Consider the following 14,987-nt stretch of genomic DNA (forward strand, 5'->3'; position numbering starts at 1 on the left):
TCCCATTTCATAATCCCTGTTCAAAACTGTATGTTTGAAACTGATTGGATCATCTCCCTGGATGATGTGACTTAGTCAAGAGTGGTTGTTAAACTGGATTAGGTGATGATATGCCTCCACCCATTTTGTGGGTCTTGATTGGTTTATTGGAGTCCTATAAAAAAGGAAACATTTTGGAGAATGAGATTCAGAGTGTGCAGAGAATGCTGCAGCACCACATAGCAGAGAGTCCACCAGCCAGTGACCTTTAGAGATGAAGAAGGAAAACGCCTCCCCAGGAGCTTCATGAAACAGGAAGCTAGGAGAGAAAGTTAGCAGATGATGCTGTGTTTGCCCTCTGCCCTTCCATCTGAGAGAAGAACCCTGACTGTGTTCATCATGTGCCTTCTCACTTGAGAGAGAAACCCTTAACTTCATTGGCCTGCTTGAACCAAGATATCTTTCCCTGGATGCCTTAGATTGGACATTTCTATAGACTTGTTTTAATTGAGACATTTTCTCAGCCTTAGAACTGTAAACTAGGAATTTATTAAATTCTCTTTTTAAAAAGCCATTCCATTTCTGGTATATTGCATTCCAGCAGTTAGCAAACTAGAACACTCAATATAATGCTTTAGCTGGAAAATGCTTGATATAGCCTTTGGTAGCTAGAAAATGTTTATTAAAACCTCTTCAAACAGCTTTGATTTAAAGCTCTTTCTATAATGGCTTGCTGTTAATCTAATAACAAAAGTTTTCTCCCTTCCTAGTGACATTAATCAGACTTCCTCAGTGTTACTTGAAGGAAGGAGGAAATATCCTAAATCAGGGTGGAACAGCACCAGAAACACCATATGGACTAATAAATCAGCACCTTCCTGACTTGAAGGGCAAAAGAGCTAAGATGCCATATTCAGCAAGACAGAACGACCCATAAGGTAACAGTATATGTTGACAAAACATGAATGAAGTAGGTGACTTTTACTCAGTTTTAGTGAATTCTGTGATTATTTTCTTTTTTTTCCCTTATTTTCTGTTTTCCTCTGGACCATTGCCATTTATTTGTCTCCTTAAGCCCTAAAGCCCAAGCTCCCTTTCTTCCCTTTGAACTGGTCTTGGAAAAAATTTCCTCCAGATCCTTACATACGCACCTGTAATAAAACTCACCTGCTCATTGAAGAGACTCACTTCTCTGTTCAACACTAAATACAGCAGTCACAACAATTGAAAGTCATGATTTTATGGTATCAGGATAAACAGCAGATAAAACTAGGTTATTCTTATTATGCAGCTTTAAGACATAATAAAGTTATGAAATATGTAACAACATGGATGGACATTATGCTGAGTGGGATTAGCCAAAAACAAAAAGACAAATACTGTATGGTCTCACTGATATGAACTGACATTAGTGAATAAACTTGGAATATTTCATTGGTAACAGAGACCACCAGGAGACAGAAATAGGGTAAGATATTGGGTAATTGGAGCTGAAGAGATACAGATTGTGCAACAGGACTGAATATAAAAACTCAGAAATGGACAGCTCAATACTACCTAACTATAATACAATTATGTCAAAACACTGAATGAAGCTGCATGTGAGAATGATAGAGGGAGGAGGGCTGGGGACATAAATGAAATCAGAAAGAAAGATAGATGTTAATTATTGTGATGGTATAATCTAGGAATGCCTAGAGTGTATGATAATAGTAACTAAATGTACAAATTTTAAAAATGTTTTATGCATGAGGAAGAACAAAGGAATGTCATTACTGCAGGGTGCTGAAAATAGATGGTCATTAATATTTTTAAATCTCACCTTATGTGTGAGACTAAAGCAAAAAATGTTTATTTGGTACAAAATTTATATTTTGACTAGTGCATTTTCTAATATAACTTATGTAGATGGCTTGATTGAACACCATAAGTATTTGGAATCTCAGGTAGGACATAAGATTTTGTTGGTTTGTCCAGAGTGATGCCCCAATGAATCCCAGAGTGATTCAATCAGTGAGTGGAAGAGTATTTGCAAAGTCCCCTTTAGGGAATGGTGAGAATGGGAAGAAATACAACTTCCCCAAGTTGAATTCTTGATATTCTCACAAGCAGTGTGGACAACCAAAGCTATAGACTGAGCCCCCAGTCTTGGGGTTCATTCATTTGAAATTTAACCCTGCAAAGGACAGGTCAAGTCTTCGTAAAATTTAGGCTTAAGAGTCACCCCCAAGAGAGCCTCTTTTTTTGCTCAGATGTGGTCTCTCTCTCCAGCCAACACAGCAAGCAATCTCACCATCCTCCCCCTGTCTATGTGGGACATGACTCCCAGGGGTGTGGACCTTCCTGGCAACATGGGACAGAAATCCTAGAATGAACTGAGACTCAGCATCAAGGGATTGAGAAAACCTTCTTGACCAAAAGGGGGAAGAGTGAAATGAGACTAAGTGTCAATGGCTGAGAGATTCCAAACAGAGTTGAGAGGTTATCCTGGAGGTTATTCTTATGCATTAAGTAGATATCACCTTGTTATCCAAGATGTAATGGAGAGGCTGGAGGGAACTGCCTGAAAATGTAGAGCTGTGTTCCAGTAGCCATGTTTCTTGATGATGATTGAATAATGATATAGCTTTCACAATGTGACTGTGCGATTGTGAAAACCTTGTGGCTGATGCTCCTTTTATCTACCTTGTCAATAGATGAGTAGAACATATGGAATAAAATCAAATAATAGGGGGAACAAATGTTAAAATAAATTTAGTTTGAAATGCTAATGAAAGTGAGGGGTAAGGGGTATGGTATGTATAATCTTTTTTTTATATTATTGTTTTATTTCTTTTTCTGTTGTGTTTTCATTTCTTTTTCTGGGTTGATGCAAATGTTCTAAAAAATGATGAATATGCAACTAAGTGATGATATTGTGATTTACTGATTATATATGTTAATGTTTTAGTTTGTTAATTTTTTTAATTAATAAAATTTTTAAAAGCTAGGTTATTCTTTAGTTATAAAAATTCTCTGTATGTTCATATTGAAACAGGTTCTCACTAAAAATATGTCAGCAGCTTTCTTTTGGGTATGAATTGGAAAATAAACAATTTATGTGGAGAGTAACTTTTTAAGTTCTGGTAAGATGAAGCTATTTGCCTAAGATATAACAAAGCAACTCTCAATTTGGAAGAATCTCCTTTAGTCACTAAGTTTATATTCTCCTAATCTATAAACCTAATGTATAAACTCTTTTTGTGTATATATTTATTTTCACAAAATGCTTCCAACTTTGTATATGATTTTTTTAATTACATAAATTGTGTTAAATTATTTTCCCTCATTCTAAGTAGAATCTGTTTTATATAGGCTGTGTGTGTATCAGATTTCTTCAAGTAAGAAGATTCTTTTTTTAAAAAATGAAAAGTGGAGGACTCTAATACAATTCTGAATGCAATAGCAAAAAATGGGAATCATCATTGCAGCACTTACCAACTTCAAAGAGTGTCAAGGTTCCAAGATGAAGCTGGCCTGCTTTCTAAAGGAAAGCAACTACACTGCAATACAAAAAGATGCATAATTTTCCTAGTGTACAAACCTTCAAGGGACTGCAGCAGCTGTACCTCTTTTATACATATTTACCTGTGTATGAATTTACATTTAACACAGTGGTTATGTAATAGTTCTAAATTCATTAAAAATTTTTAAAGTCTTTCAATAAAACAGTGCATCACTGTGCATTTTTATTTTAAAAATGTAATTCTTATGTTTTGTATTAACATATATGTACTATGCTCAATAGAATGATGTTTGATTTAAATATAATATGCATTAAAATGTTTGAGAATAAATGTCTTGTGATGGGAGAACAAAATCAATATTTGTAAGCATTTCCAGTCAATTTCAAGCAGATAGGCAGGAGCAGTTTAAAACCACGTTCCTTTAATTGATTCTATAAGTACAAACTTGCAGTGAACACAGTTCTAATTTTGGTGATACTTTCTGCAAATTTATTCTCCAGATTTGTGTTTCCAATGGTTTCTTCTGCTTGACACATCTGCCAAAATAATTATTCCAGGTTCCTCATACAATGAATTATGCTGTCTTCAAAGATATCTGTCATTTTGAAGATATAAGCAAATGTAGTTCCAGTTGTCCAAGTACATACTTCCTCCCTTAAGTGAGGTTTGAATAAGCATAGTTAAGTTTCCTTGTCAATTTCCAGTTTGGCTTCTGCTGAAACTTTTGCAATCCTTTAGCACATTCTGCATTGAGAAAGTGGTCCTTCTAATTACTTTGTTAATTTGGACATCTTCCCTAGAATTCATTTGAAACACAAAGCAGTTTAGTAATGTTATTGCCTATTCTGAAGATAGTAATGGAGGAAGCCATCAAATATTATGACTTTAGAAGCTGCCCATCAATACTGCATATCTCACAAGATATTCATCCTTTCATATATGTGACATCAGATGTAAGAAATCCAAACTATCTTAAAACATGTTTGCAGCATTTGAACTCATCCATTTGTAGGACAGTTCTTGCTCTCTTCAATTCTAACTTTGCAGCTTTAATATCTTGAGCAATTGCAACTGACAACTTGCAGCAACTGGAGAATGAAGAGGGGCCTAAGTAGAAGAACAATCTACCTTCTTCTTTACTTTTTTCTACATTCTTTTGACATATGTAGTTTGTAATGTAACCGTTAGGAAAACGAGTGTGCACTGAGATGTGGAGACTGATCATTGGAGGTGGGAAGTTTATTGAGAAGTGTCTCAGCAGAGGGGCTGTGAAGAATAGACTTCATCCCACTCCTGGGAAGGTTGTAGAGCATTATATATATTGTGTAATGTGGGGCAAGGAAGAGTTAGTATGGCTGATAGGTTATAATATGATTGGCATAAGATTAGGGTAGGGAGAAGTGACATTTTTGGATAGGTACTGGGGCTTAGTTATGGGCATTTATGGGCCAATAGGGAACCGTATGTTTTTTTGCCCATCCTTGGGAAGAATTGGTGGGTTGCATTCTGGCACATAGGCTATGGTTTGCCTGATCAGTCATAATCAGTCATGGATTATATATAATCCATATATATAATGGATTAGGGTTGATTTATGAGAAAATAAACCACAGCTGGTTAGTCATTGCCAACCTTATGAGGGAAGACCTCTATAAGTAACCATCATTGCAGTTTATTTTTTAACAATATGGGTCACAAACATCCAAGAAGTGAGGCTACAGTCTGCCTATAAAATATTTAGCAGTATCAGTCAGGGACTACCTATCAGCTGCGCCAAATAAAAATGTTTCAGTGTTTGTAAATAGTGGCTATACAATTATTACTGATAAAATAATTTGAATACAGGAAGTGAAAGTAAGCAGGATTTCTCCAAGAATAATCCCGCATTATGGAGAGAACAGCCAGTGCCATAAATGGGAGCTGTGTCTTGTCAAAGATGGATTTATTAAGGTTGAAACAAAAGGACAGTAGACAATAGATGAAAACCAAATGAAGAAATAAGGTTCTGGGTAGGCCAAGGTGGCTCAGTAGGCAAGAATGCTTGCCTGCCATGCCAGAGGACCCAGGTTCGATTCCCGGTGCCTACCCATTTAAAAAAAAAAAAGAAAGAAAGAAGGCTCTGTGATTATGCTAATGACCAGGGTAAATATAAATGCCAGTACTATTGCTTCAACTTGACAACTAAAAGATAAATAATACAATTAAACATGGGAAAAATACTTGAACAGATATCTCTCCAAAGAAGATATACAAATGGTCAGAAAGTATATGAAGGTCAACATTAGTAGCCATCAGGGAAGTACAAATCAAAAACAAATTATATAACACTTTTATCCATTAGAATGGCTACTATTTCATATATATATATATATATATATATATATATATATATATATATATATATATATATTTTTTTTTTTTTTTTTTTTTGCATGGGCAAGCACTGGGAATTGAACATGGCTCTCCAACACAGCAGGTGAGAACTCTACCTGTTGAGCCACTGTGGCCTGTAGAATGGCTTCTATTAAAAAAAGAGAAAATAAAAAAGAGTTAGAAAGGATACAGATAAATAGGAACAGTCATTCCTTGCTGATGGCAATGTAAAATGATGTAGCCATAGTGGAAGATAGATTGGCAGTTCCTCAGAAAGCTAAACATAGAACTGCCATTTGACCAAGCAATCCAGCTAGTAATGGTATATGCCCCAAAGAATTGAAAGCATTGGGTTGGAACAGATGTTTCCACACTAATGGCTGAAAACTACCCAAATATAATGAAAAGCATGAAGTTACACTTCTAAGATGCTCAACAGAATCCAAACAGTATAAACCCAAATAGACTTATGTTGCAGCAGTTGACATAATTTCTTCCTCAGACTGAACTATTTCAATTTTCTTATCTTCAAGTTCACTGATTCATGCTTCTGCCAGCTTTAACCTTCTGTTGAACTCCTAAAATTAATTTTTAACTCTGTTGCTGTGGCCTTGAACACTAGTTCTTTATCATAACTTACACCTCTACACTGACATTCTCTTTGTGTTTATTCTTTTCCTGAATTCCTTTAGCTCTTTGAGCATAGTTAGGATATTTTAACTGATATGGGTAAAAATATATGTCAATACTAATATATATTTCTTGTTTTGTAACTCCACTTTTTACTTCCTACAAGATCTAAAAGGCAAGTGCGTAAAATGTATTGCTAAAGCAGGCTATATTGATTCAAAGTATAAACACATAATTTGTGATAAGAGCTATGTAAAGGTGGGGACAAAGAAGGTTATAGGAAAATAGTTTGTATATATCACTTAAGTTGGTATCAAAGCAATCAAGGTTCTTACAGATTTAAGATGTAAAAGTTAAGCCCCATTGTAACTAAAAAGAAAATATCAGAGAATATGTAAGCTCATAGGAACAGAAATTAAAGTACAGGATACCAGGGGCAGGGACTAAAGGGAATGGTAAGTTACTGAATAATGGGTGTAAGGATTCAAGTGAAGAGATAGGAAAGTTTTAGTAGTGGAAGGTGGTGAGGGTACCACAACAAAGCAAGTGGAGTAATCCATCGAAAGGTATTCTTTTTAGTGATTGAGATGGTAAAATTTATATTGTATATGTGCTCCACAATTAAAAAAACACAAATAAGAAATCATTGACAATAAAATGCAATACATTATCCTTGATGGGATCTAGTAAGGGAAGAGAAAAGGCTAAAGGGACATTTTTGGGACATGAGATAAAACTTAATTTAGACTATTAGAAATATAACAATTTAAATTTCTTGAACTTGATAGCTGCTATTAAGGTGGTTATATAAGTAAATATCCTTGTTCTTAGGAAATGCACATAGCAGTATTATGTGTTCAAGGAGTATAATGTATGTGGTCTAGATTCAAGTGTTCAGAAAATGAATAGATGGATGGATAGATAGATGGATATGCTGCAGGAAATTGTGAAAAGTTAGAACTGGTTAATCTGGATATCTGGGAGATAGGGTAATTGTCATGTTCTCTGTATCAGGATTTATTATTTTTGTAAGTATCCTGTAAGTTTATGCACAGTTCAAAATAAAAAGTAAAAGAGCAAAACAAAACAAAAAATGTATAGGGCTCATATTTGGGATGAAGGAAATATTTTGGTAATGGGCACTGGTTACACTGGCACATATTGTGAATATAATTTACAGCACTCAAAAATATTTTTGGCTCAGTCAGCAAGCTTCTGTGGGATGGAGTGGGGCTGTGAGCCTGCGGAACTATTCGCCTTTCAGGAAATTTTGTTTTCTGTTTGATTTATAATCAACTTCCTTTTTTTCTGCAGTTAAATTTAGAAATTTGTAGTTTTTCTGCTAAAAAAATACAAAATGCTCTTATAAACTACAATCTCTGGTTTTCCTGTCAGCCTGCTTTGAGGAAATCCATGTGTTTAATAAGCTTGCTTGCATTTTAACCCATTCCAAATGATTATTTAATCCAAATATCTGATCATCGGACAAAACATAACTACATACACACATGGACATTCTTTATATTTGAACATTCTATTTTTGGTATATAATCAATAACTCACAATATCATCCCATACTTGTATATTCATCACCATGATCATTTCTTAGAACATTTGCATCACTCCAGAAAAAGAAATAAAAAGAAAAAAGAGAAAACAAATGCATACCATACCTCTTAACCCTTCCTCTCATTGACCACTGGTATTTCCATCTACCCAATATATTTTAACCTTTGTTCCCCCTATTTTTTCTATACCACTTACCACTTTCTTTCACTGATCACTAGTTTTTCAATCTACTCAATTTATTTTAACATTTGTTCCCCTTATTATTTATTTATAAAAATAATTTTGAAGGTAATTAAAAAGGGCAATGTCAGTTTGTAAATATGGTAACAAAATAAAATTTTTAAAAAGTCCATGGAACTATACAAATAATGAACCCTAAGATCATGATGTGCTATAGCTGATAATATAATTATAATGATGTACCATCATCAATTTTAATAGATGATGTACATCTATTAAATGTAGATGTTGTAAATGAGAATCTTGTATTTAATGCATAATTGTTCTTTAAACCAACAATTTCTCTAATGAAGAAGAGGAAATAACTTTTGGTTGAGGAAATTGGGTGCTGGTGTTATATCGGAAAACTTGTGGTGATGGATGAGGGCACTGGTTACTATTGGGACACCTGATGAGTAATGGGGGCACCTACATACAATAATATGTGGGAATTTTTTATATGAATTTTAAAATCTCCAGGTTATGAATGAAGGCATTAATATAACATTGTAAATATCTGATGTGCTATCAAGGCATTTGTATAATGTTCAGAAACCTCTGATGAAATATGTTAAGGTCCTAACCTCAGTCATGTGAATTTGAGCTTATTTGGAAATAAAATCTTCAAAGATGTGATAAGCTAAAATGAAGCCAAACTGCATTAAGGAGGGCTCTGATCCACCATGACAGGTAGAGAGGAGACACAGCAAACACAGAGGAGAATGTGTTGTGAAGATTGAGGCAGACTGATGTGTGGCAAGTCAAGGAGCACCAAAGATTGGAAAGCAAGAAAGGAGTCTCCTCCATACAGAGCTCAGAGGAATCCTCACAAAGCTGGAAACTTGATTTCTGGCTTCTACTTTCCAGGACAATGAGACAATAAATTCCTGTTGCTTTAAACCATTTACTTTGTGGTATATTGTTGAAACATTCCTAAGAAACTAAGACAAATGATCATTATTTAAGAAAGAACTTCATTGAAATGACTTTGAGCTGCGGGCCTCATATTTTAGTGTATGCAGTTTTGTTGTTCTTTGATGAACTATTTGTAGAAATTTCCTGATTTAAAATTGTGCTAGAATCACTTAATGCAAGTTGAATTTGCCAACCATAATGGAATTGGTCATATATTTTATTTTTACTCTGTCCTGACCATTGTGAGTATGGAGGACATATGAGGTCCTGACTTTAAATGATGTAAAATTTTTCTCAGAGTTAAAAATGTCTATTTGCATTATCTAATTTAACTTGTATTTGAACACCATAATTACATGGAATCTTGAATAGGGCATGAGATCTTTTTGGTTTGTATAGATTAGTTTGATGTCCTGAAATATTCCAGAGTAATTTGGGCAGAGAATAAAATGTATGTGCAAATTCCCCTCAGGGACTAGGGAGAAAGGGGAAATATTCAACTTCCTCATCTGGGGAATTCTTGGTATTCTCACAAGCAGTGGAAAAACTAACTTCAATAGGCTGAGCCCTCAATCTTGGTGTTTGCCCCTATGAAATTTATTCCTGCAAACGAGAACCTGTCTACTTATAATAATGTCTAAGGATCACCCTAGAGAATTTCTTTTATTGCTCAGATATTTCCTCTCTCTCTCTCTAAGCCAACTTGGCAGGTGAGATCACTGCCCACCCCATATGTGGGACATGACTCCCAGGGGTGTAATTCTCCCTGGTAATGTGGGACAGGACTCCCAGGATGAGCTGGGACACAGAATCATGGGACTGAGAAAGTCTTCTTGACCAAATGGGGGAAGAGAGAAATGAGATAAAAAAAAGCCTCGGTCACTGAGAAATTTTTACATGTTTTTATTGTAAACAGCAAGCAAACATACAAACATTCTTGACATGGTTATAATCAGTGGCTCACAATATTATCACGTGGTTGTGTATTCATTACCATGATCACTTTTTTGAACACTTTTTCTATATATAGGTTGTTAGGTTATGTGCTAGAGAAAATTTCAGTTCTAGACCAAATAAGCCTTTCTTCCTTTGGTCTCAAAGAATATGTGTAGTTCTAAAATATAAACAATGCCTTCCTTACCCCTGTGTTCTGAATTACTTTAACCTCAATTAAATTGGTTTTATTCTTATCTCTAAATATCAGGTTATGTATATATATATATATATAAAATAGCCTCTCAAAATCCAGAAATTATAGTTATGACTCTGGACTAAATGTGCCTGTTATAGAAGCTCATAATCTAGGCCCTTGTTTTCTTATAAGCATTTTCTAAAGCAGACCATACCATTGTTGGTCTTTTGTTTCTGGCTTATCTTGCCCCACCAAATGTCCCACACATTCATACACATCGTTGCATGCCTCAAGACTTTGTTATTTTTTGTAGCAGCACAACATTCATTCACAAGTATACACCATCATTTGCCAATCTACTTCTCAGTCAGTGCATCCTTCAGCCACCTGCATTCATCAGGCACCATGTATAGTGCCCAAAGTCCACAATCCATCAATGCTCTCTTTCAATTTTAGATAATTTCATTGTTCCCAAGAAACCCAAAACCAATAAACATACCCTCACCAAATAGGAATATTTGCATCTCAGTTACTGAGAAATTTCAGATAGAGTGAAGAAATTACCTTGAAGGTTATTCTTATGCATCATATAGATATCCCTTTTTAGTTCATAGTGTATTGTAGTAGCCAGAGGGAAGTACCTGAAGCTGTTGGACTGTGTTACAATAACCTTGATTCTTGAAGATGATTGTGTAACTATACAGCTTTTATGATGTGACCATGTGATTTTGAAAAGCTTGGGCCTGCTGTTCCTTTTATCCATGGTATGAAGAGATGAGTAAAAAAATAAGGATGAAAATAAATAAATAATAGGGGTGGATAAGGGGTAAAAAAATGTATAGATTATAACAGCACTAGTGGTCAATGAGAGGGAGGTTAAAGAGGTATAAGATGTATGAGTTTTCCTTTTTATCTCTGTGCTGGTTTGAAAGGATGTATGCCCCCTAAGAAAAGCCATGTTTTAATATAAATCCCATTTCATAAAGTTAGAATAATCTCTATTCAATACTGTATGTTTGAGACTGTAGTGAGATCATCTCCCTGGATGATGTGATTTAGTCAAGAGTGGTTGTTAAATTGGATTAGGTGATGACATGTCTCCACCCATTTGGGTGGGTCTTTATTGGTTTATTGGAGTCCTATAAAAGAGAAAATATTTTGGAGAATGAGAGATTCAGAGAGAGCAGAACGATGTAGCCATTAGATGTAGAGAGTCCACGAGCCAGCAACCTTTGGAGATAAAGAAGGAAAACGCTTCCCGGGGAGCTTCATGAAACCAGAAGCCAGGAAAGAAAACTAGCAGATGATGATGCCATGTTCACCATGTGCCCTTCCAGCTGAGAGAGAAGCCCTGAACTTCATCGACCTTCTTGAATCAAGGTATCTTTCCCTGGATGCCTGTGACTGGACATTTCTATAGACTTGTTGTAATTGGGACATTTTTTTAGCCTTAGAACTGTAAACTAGCAACTCATTAAATTCCCCTTTTTAAAAGCCATTCTGTTTCTGGTATATTACATTCCAGCAGCTAGCAAACTAGAACAATCTCTTTTTCTGGAGTGATGCAAATGTTCAAAAATAATCATGGTGACGAATACACAACTATGTGATGACATTGTGAGCCATTGATTATATATTTTGGATGGACTGTATGTGTTTGAAGATTTCTCAATAAAAATATAAAACAATAATGCCTATGAAATAACCACTACAAAGAAGTCCCTCACCAATGATCAGTTCTGTGATTCTGAAATTTACAGCAACATAAATTAGATAAGGAATAATTTTGTGTGGATTGGAGATGTTATAGAAATTAACAATTAATTAGGATTGCAGTAAGCCATATCTAGAAGAAAATGACATTCTAGGAAACCTGTGCATAAATTTTCTTCTATTTGAAAACTTAAAAGTAATGTGGGGAATTTTTCATAATGTACACTTTCTTTACATGACTTCTGAAAATTATCGTGGTCTTTGTGTGATGTGAAGAAGAAATGATTAAGCAAATGCTCTTCTACTTTGAGTCCATAGACAGTATAAATATCAAAATCCTGTCAAATTTGATACCACGTACAGTCCTCAAGTTCTCATCCTGGCCGCAGGACACAATTATTAGTTTCTATATGTTATTTCTAAATCTATCATATTATATACTATTTAATATCTCTATAAAACTTAAACTCAAAATTCACCATGGATGACACCTTGATGCAATACTATAATTCAGCTTTCTGATCTAATATTTATTTTGAATTCTCTTCCAGAAAGATATTTAAGATTATCAAATATTGTTTTTCTATAAAATTGCCAGAATTATAACACATGTAACTTTTCATTTTCGTATTTCTTTTGGTCAAGTTTTCATTCATTCACTAATACACTTACTTATTTATCAAATATTTTAAGCACATTCCAAGTGTTACTCTTCTAAAGGATGGTATTTCAAAAGTGGATAAGATAATTTCTTGACCCTCTACAGCATTGATAATTGTAAAAGAAAGAGACATTATGCAGGTAGTAAGCCATCCATGTGCAAACTGCTAAAAATTTGTGTGTATGTTTGCATGTGCTTGTATACAATAGTATAGGCATCTAAAATAGGTAACCAAAATTTTAACTAAATAAAATAGACATTTAGTAAACAAATTTGTGGTCATAAGAATTGTAAAAATGCTTTAAAAAAGTGTTGGATTTTTTCATTGCATTCAATGTGTAGAGGGAATGTTGAGTAAAGAAGAAAATGCATAAGTACAACAAGGAAATATTTTATATAGTCCATCAAAAGTAGTTGTTGGTGCAACAGCAATATAATTCATAATTGGCTATGGTTTCAAATAAAGTTTTGAAGAGTGTCAAAAATAGATTTATAAACATATTAGGCAGGGTAATGGTGCATAAGAAGCTTCAGTGGAAATTAGAGAAAATCTTCATTCTGTGCATGCAAACTTGGGAAAGAAACATAACTGAGTAAGTACTTTCACAAAATCCTCCCCAATGTCTTAGTTCAGAGATTGTCACTGTTCTGTGGAGTGGAAAGTAGATTTCAGCCCTTCCTAAATTCCTCTCCAATGCTCTATGTGCAGGACACAGATGCTCAACCTTAGTTGGAGCTCTAATAATAGACTTTGGGATTTCACATTCATAGATTTCTTTTTGTAAAATAATCCTGCATATTCATTAGAGTCACTAAAAATAAGCAGTGCTTGAATTCCACTCATGCCAATATTGGAGGATAGTTAGCTACAGTTATGAGGTACAGCATGATTATAGATTGTATGTAAACACACTGTCATGGTTAGGGACAGGTGTCAACTTGGCCAAGTTGTGGTACCTGTTCATCTGATTGGGCAAGCGCTGGCCTGTCTGTTGCAATGAGGACATTTCATAGGATTAGGTCATGAGCACGTCAGCTACATCCACAGCTGATTCCATTTGTAATCAGCCAAAGGGGAGTGTCTTCTGCAATTAGTCATGCTAAATGCAATCATGGGAAGCCTTTTAAGGAGGACTCAGAGGAGACAGGTTCCATTCCTGCTTTGGCTGGTGAGCCTCTCCTGTGGAGTTCATCCAGGCCATCCATTGGAGTCATCGGCTTCGCAGCCTGCCCTGTGGATTTTGGACTCTGCATTCCTACGGTCACGTGAGACACTTTCATAAATTTTATATTTGCAAGTGTCCCCTGTTGATTCTGTTTCTCTAGAGAACCCTAACTAATACATCTTGGTACCAGGAGTGGTTCTTAAGGAACAGAATCTTAAAAATGGGTTTTTATGAATGGTTTTCTACTCTGACTGGTTTCAGAGACACTAAGGACTCTGATTCCCGTAATCAGAATGACACTCCCAATCCATGGACTGAGTTGGCAAAGGAGATAGTCAAAATATCATCATTCGATTCTCCTAATGCTTCGCTTGTACGAAGCCAGACTCTGGGGGATAATGTTTTTGACACCTTTACAGAGTTTTGTAGAAATAAGAGTTATAGAGATGTTGGTTGGTTGTTGTTAGATACACTGTCTACATTAAAGGATGAAAGGGATGGGCTTAAGGCTTCAAACAAGAAGCTTAAGTGCCGTCTGAAAGATGTAGAGGTTTCTATGAGTATCCTGAAGGAAAATTTTATTTCCTGTAGCCGTAGACTTGAGATCTCTGAAAATCAGACTCAGAATCTTATTGTTAGAGTAGCAACTTTACAACATAAACTGAAATCTCAGTTTTGCATGGTGTCTGCCGTTAAAGTGAGGGCATTGATTGGAAAGGAGTGGGACCCTGAAAAATGGGATGGTGACATATGGATTGATAATGATGTTGGGGGTGAGGTTGAAACCCTAGACCATGCTGAGTCTTCTTTAGATAACCCTGTAATAGTCTTCCCTGAGGACATAGCCACCCCACCTCCAGCCTGCCTTGAGGAATTGGCTACCCAACCTCCTCCTGAAGGGATTAGCCCTAGAGTTATTAATCCTGTTTCACCAGATGAAACTGCAAATGAAAGCCCTGAAGCAAATGTCTTGGAAGATATTTCTAATTCTTTTCATGACCCACCCCCACCACCCCTCATTTCTTCTAGACCTATAACTAGACTGAAGTCCCAACAGGCCCCTAAACGTGAGGTACAAAGTATCACACATGAGGAGGTACATTATACTCCAAAAGAACTGTGTG

General features: G+C 35.4%; 1 long non-coding RNA gene across 1 annotated transcript in view; it reads left to right on the forward strand.

Annotated features, from left to right (window-relative positions):
- LOC143683075 (uncharacterized) overlaps positions 1–1,144 on the forward strand; it is a 44,638-nt gene extending 43,494 nt beyond the window's left edge. The window contains exon 4 of the long non-coding RNA XR_013175406.1: positions 750–1,144. This is a non-coding gene — a long non-coding RNA (uncharacterized LOC143683075). The remainder of the gene's footprint in view (positions 1–749) is intronic.
- The last annotated feature ends 13,843 nt before the right edge of the window (positions 1,145–14,987 follow it).

The sequence above is a fragment of the Tamandua tetradactyla genome, chromosome 1, assembly GCF_023851605.1.
Source record: "Tamandua tetradactyla isolate mTamTet1 chromosome 1, mTamTet1.pri, whole genome shotgun sequence".
In the NCBI taxonomy this organism is placed as follows: domain Eukaryota; kingdom Metazoa; phylum Chordata; class Mammalia; order Pilosa; family Myrmecophagidae; genus Tamandua; species Tamandua tetradactyla.